The following is a 6,060-nucleotide window of genomic DNA, read 5'->3' on the forward strand; positions in this document are numbered from 1 at the left end:
AGCCACGGCCGAAGTCTTCCACCAGACCAGAGCAGAAAAAGTCAGAAATAATAAATTCCCAAATTGTCCCTGCCGGGAATCGAACCCAGGACCTCCTATTTAAATTCGCTCTCACCCTTGCGCCACAGAGGTCGTCAAAAAGTGTATTATTGTGTGTTTGTGTGTGTGTGTGTGTGTGTGTGTACGTGCGTGTGTACGTGTTTGTATGTGGCATCGTATTTCCCGAATGGAGGAAACGATTTTGATTTTTTTTTGTTTTAATGGTGACAGGCGTTTTCTTAGCTCTGTTTCATAAAAATTAATCCAACATGGCCGCGGCCACAAATTTGCGGATTACATATATGTTCACAAATCCCTCGTTAGCGATTACAAATGAAAGGGCTTGACTAGTTTAATACTACACACTCTGACAAATTTCCAATCCAAAATGGCCGCCACCGCAAAATTTCGAATCACTTTTTTTCCACAAGTCCCTCAATGTGAGTATCAAATCAAAAAGGTTGACTATCAGAATAATGTACACTATATTACAAATAGAAATTCCGTTACTATGACTAACACACATACTTAAATCTCGTTGTTTATAAAATGCGTAGGAGGTTTATGTACTCTAGAAAATGGGAATATTAATTGTTATGATACCACGTGTATGTCTGTACCCACACCTTAAATTAACATTATTGTAAATACATCTTTTGCGTCTTTTTCTTAACTACATTGTATGGGTAATCCACATTAATTATTAATAATTGATCATAAAAATTGCAAAAATAAAAAGTAACGCATTACATACATCACTACCGGTACCCCGCAACTTCGTCCATGTGTTGCACGTATGATAAGTTTTTCCATACAAACTTTACATAAGAAACCTATCCTTAACTAATAATAATTGTTTAGGATAGGTGTGTTATTTAAAGTTACAATTATTGATTTTTCTCCCGGTCTCGTCTAGTTCAATTTCTGAAAAGAAAATCCCAAACCTGACTCGGCTCGACTAGTAGAATACTGTACATTATGATAAATTGAAATCCGAGATGCCCGCCACCACAAAATGGCGGATTAAATATTTTTTTACAATTCCCTGTACACTATGATAAAGTTACAATCAAAGATGGCCGCTGCCACAAATGGTGATTCACATTTTCATACAACATTCTTAACATGGGTATCAAATGAAAGGGCTTGACTAGTAGAGTAATAGATAGGTACTATATTATTATTCAGTATCGGAGGTTTTAATTTTTTAAATTTATGTAGTAATTATTTGCGCCATTAGTTGCCTTATAGGGATCGCTCAGTAGCGATGAGGCTACCTAATTTTTTATTCCTTATTACTTTGTTTTTCTACTATTAGTCTACTACTATTCTCTACTCTTTTACTAATCTCAAAAAAAATGCACTCGTGTTAAACGTCACATATACCTAATTCAGATAATGTCAAATAACCCAGTTATTTATAGGGAATATTATGTTTGACGTCATTAGATTAACCAGCTGTATGAGTTGATGTTCAAGGAAGACATCAAATGTTATAGGCGAGGAGTCGTCGGCAGATTTATCTGTATGATTAGTTGGGGGTAGACACTGCAAGAGATTTATCATTTATGCCTCAGATTAAAGCAAGTATTAAAACAAATTAAAATTAATCGTTGTTACTACACAATTGATGAATTTCTTAGTGACAAAGTGGCTTGGAAGCAGTCTTTCATGACAAATTATCACTGAAAAATTATGTTAAAAAAAAGAAACACATTACAGATTTCATAAATAAGCTTGGAGGCGATGAGTATTTTTTTATATATTTCCAGATTTAAAAACAGTTCCAAACCATTTAATATTAATTATATGACATAGAAGTCTAACGAGAATATTTATTTGAGAGACGTAAAAGAAAAGGTAATGGGATAAAGTAAAAAGGGAATTAGCTTACTCAAGACATTTCGAGAAAATCATCTTCTTCTACTTCTGTTCCTGGGCCGTTTTCGCACTTGGTTGGTTGTAACTTTCCGTTGTACGTATGCGGCACTCCAGCCAGCCGAGCTCATTCCAGAAGCTTAACGAGAAAATCATAAAACGCACCTTATTTTTATTTTACTACAGCAATAATTTATAGAAACTTACTCCACTAGTTTTTATTTGTTCACTATTTTCTTCGTCTTAGAATTAAAGATTAAATAAATAAATATTTTTAATAATTATTTAATTTATTAATTAATAAATATTTTCTTCCACTAGCTCCTGTGCTACTAAGCCATACCGGGAAAAGATAAGCGCTGTGCGGTGAAAACTTACCAAGTACACATTATTTTAGTGTTCCAACTTTGTACCTAAGGTATTTTATCCTTTAATTTTAGGTTACTAATCTGTCTCTTTGTCACAGCATATTTTTAACCGCTGACGTAAAAAGACGGGGTGTTTATAAGTTTGACGTGTATGCGTGTGTGTGTGTTTGTGTGTGTGTGTGCGTGTGTGTGTGTGTGTGTGTGTGTGTGTGTGCGGACGTGTGCGTGTGCACTGTGAAATTATGTACACTATATTTTGGGGGTTTTTTTTAAATGCTAATTTGTAGTTACTATTATTGTTATAAAAATTATAATTTGGTACTCTTTATACTACATCATTAGTATATACAAATAAAAACAGAAACATTGAGAAAGAAATACACACAACGGAAAGAATACAAAATGCGGCCTTATCGATTATCTCTGCCAGGAAACCTTTTTTTTTAATCCACTACAAGTTCGCCCTTGACTGCAATCTCACCTGATGGTAAGTGATGATGCAGTCTAAGATGGTAGCGTGCTAACTTGTTAGAGAGTATGGTAGTCGTACCCCTAATCGATTTCTACGCAACAGCGCACTGGAACACTTAATGGCACGTCTTTGTCGGTAGGATGGTTACTAGCCACGGCCAAAGCCTTCCACAAGACCAGACCAAAGAAAAATTAAGAAACGATAAAATCCCAATTGCCCCTGTTGGGAATCGAACCCGGGAGCTCCTACTTAAATTCACAGAGCTTACCGTTACGCCAGGGAGGTGGGTACTTATTTACAACCAATTTGTTATTCCAAATGTAAAAAATTAAATCGGTTTATATGCAAGCGGATGAAAATTTTAGTGTATCTTCTCATTCTTCTTCTGTTCCTGCGCCTGTATTAGTACTTAGTTGATCGGAACCGTCTTTTGTTCAAGTCACTGGTACGGCTCCCCGCTGGGTCCCTCAAACGAGCCCGAAGAAGCTTAGCTGGCCGCTTAGGTCGCCGAGTGCTTCAGAGAGTGATGCTGAGGAGCCAAGGTGTACTGCGCGTTAAACTTTACTCACGCCCTTGCAATCTCTCATACTTAATTAATTTGGATAAATAAATAAATAAATAAATAAATATACTACGACATTACACACATCGCCACCTAGCCCCAAAGTAAGCGTAGTTTGTGCTATGGGTACTAAGATAACTGATTAATATTTTTTATGAATATAATGCACATAATTACTTATAATATACAGATATACACCCAGACACTGACAAACATTCATGTTCATCACACAAACATTTTCCAGTTGTGGGAATCGAAACGGCCACGACTCAGAAAGCAGGTTCGCTGCCCACTGCGCTAGTCGGCCGGCATTTATATTGATGATATTGTCGTCTTAAGACGGTAGCGGGCTAGCTGGTTGGAGGTCATCATCATCATATCAACTCATTACAGGCTCAAAACAGAGCACGAGTCTTCTCCCAAAAAAAGAAGGGTTTGGGCCATAGTTCACCACGCTGGTCCAGTGTGAATTGTTGAATTTAACACGCCTTTGAGAACATTGCGGAGTACTCTCAGGCATGCAGGTTTCCTCACGATGTGTTATCTTGACTGTTTGAAACGCACATAACTTAGAAAAGTTAGAGGTGCGTTAGGATTCAAACTCGCCCCCCCAAAAGTGAAGGAGAAGTCCTACCCACTGCGCTATCCCCGCTTCTAATTAACATATTAAACTACATATTTCAGGATATATAAAATCCATTCTAAGGAATAGATTTAATATGTTGTTATCGTACCTAAACTAACTGTTACAATGGGCTATTTACGAAATGAAAGTTTATTTGTTAGGAAATCTCAGTCCGTTTGTAAAACTAATTTTGCTTTTCGTAGCTCAATAATTGTAGAGGAAGGGACGCACGAGGGGACGCGATGGGTCAGGCCCTCAGTACAGTGTACAGGGTGTATTGTGTAAAATGTAGTGTATACACTACATTTTACACAATACACCCTGTACACCATAATGTATGGTGTATTTATATAACTATTTATTTCTACACCACATCAAGAATATATACTAGAAACCAAAAAAAAAGAAACATGAAGAAAGAAGTAGAATACAAACGACGGCCTTATCGCTCAATAGCGATCTCTGCCGAGTAACCATAGAATTAGGAAAAAAGACTTATCAGAAGTTGTACACGGACGAAATCGCGGGGGCCAGCTAGTTTCTAATAAAATCCTTACTTCCGATTGATTCTTTTGTTTAGTTTAATCACCTGGACTTGAGCCAAATATTGTAATCACATTGTATCTTCCGTCAGATGATGTATCGATCTTCTTTGTATGGTACGGACAAGGTTTTATAGGAATTTCTTCTTTTATTTTATTGCATTTCGTACAAACTACGAGCCATTGTAAGAATGGTAACAAAACTACGGTGTGATTGATAGTGGGAATCAGCCTTCCTTTTGGAAGTCAGAGTTCGATTCCCTGCACTTTTAATATAAATCAAATAAAACGTTACTTGCTATAACAGCGAAGGAAAACACGGTGGGGAAATTTGCATGCCAGAGAGTTCTCGATAACGTTCTCGCAGGTTTGTGAGGTCCACTAATAACTTGGCTAGCGTGGTGGACTGCAGTGACTCTTTCTGAGAGGAGACCCGTGCCTTAGGACGGTAATGTAACGGGACGGTAAGTAACGATGACGATGATGATAAGTACATTGTGGGTTTCTTCTCAATCCTAAGAACATTGCAGCTTCGGCTTTAATAAATGTATTTAAATGAAAATTATTTCGGTAGTTTTGCTTTCCGAGTCCATGGCCGTTGGTTCGATTCCCACTACATTGTGTTTATAAGTATATTCTATTCTAGTATATAAGTATTTATGTATATTATTCATAAAAATATTCATCAGTAATCTTAGTAAACATAACACAACTTACTTTGGGGCTAGATGGCGATGTGTGTATTGTCGTAGTATATTTATCGTAGTATATTTATTTATGGCATAATATAATAGGAAGTGTTATTATCAATAAAAAAACACCGCGTACCTATTCCGACTTTATTCCACGTTTACTTGTAAAGCCCTAAATGTCTTAGGAGTCTGTACGGAAATCTGGGATGGATCCTTTTTGTTCTACTCATCAACAATCTAACTTATGTATTTAACCAATATTTTTGACACATTTAGGGACTGGCTAGAGAAAGACAGCGAATTGATGCGTCCGAAATGTGGTGCTGGAGGCAATGCTTACGCATACCGTGGACTGCCAAGTGCACAAATGTATCAATTCTTTCAAAGCTTAAAATTAAAACACGTCTTTCTACCAGTGGCCTTCAGCGCATCCTTAGCTATTTTTGACATATCACACGACGCGGAAACGAGAGCATTGAAAAGTTGATAGTGGTTGGAAATGTAGAAGGCAAAAGTCCCCATGGCAGACCTCCAACCCGGTGGTCAAATCAACTAAGAGAAACTAGTGCCCGTACCTTCTATAAGACCATACAAAAGGTCCAAAGACAGGACCTGATGGAGAGAGATCATATATAACAAGATTACTCGCCAGAGCAGCGATCACGATCCTCAGTCATGAGGGACCGAATAAAGAGAGAGAGGGATTTACAAATAAAATTGCCATAACGTCGCAATAGTTATCTAGTGTTTTGTCTCATTCCAACTGAGCCCCTTTAAAAATCAACTCATAAATAACACTAGTATTTTGGTTTCAATTTTATTAAAAAGGGGCGTATCAGGAAAAACCAGTGAGGCGTGCCAGCAACCCTAACGCGCCGCTTC

This window comes from Pararge aegeria, chromosome 8 (assembly GCF_905163445.1).
Source record: "Pararge aegeria chromosome 8, ilParAegt1.1, whole genome shotgun sequence".
Taxonomy (NCBI): Eukaryota; Metazoa; Arthropoda; class Insecta; order Lepidoptera; family Nymphalidae; genus Pararge; species Pararge aegeria.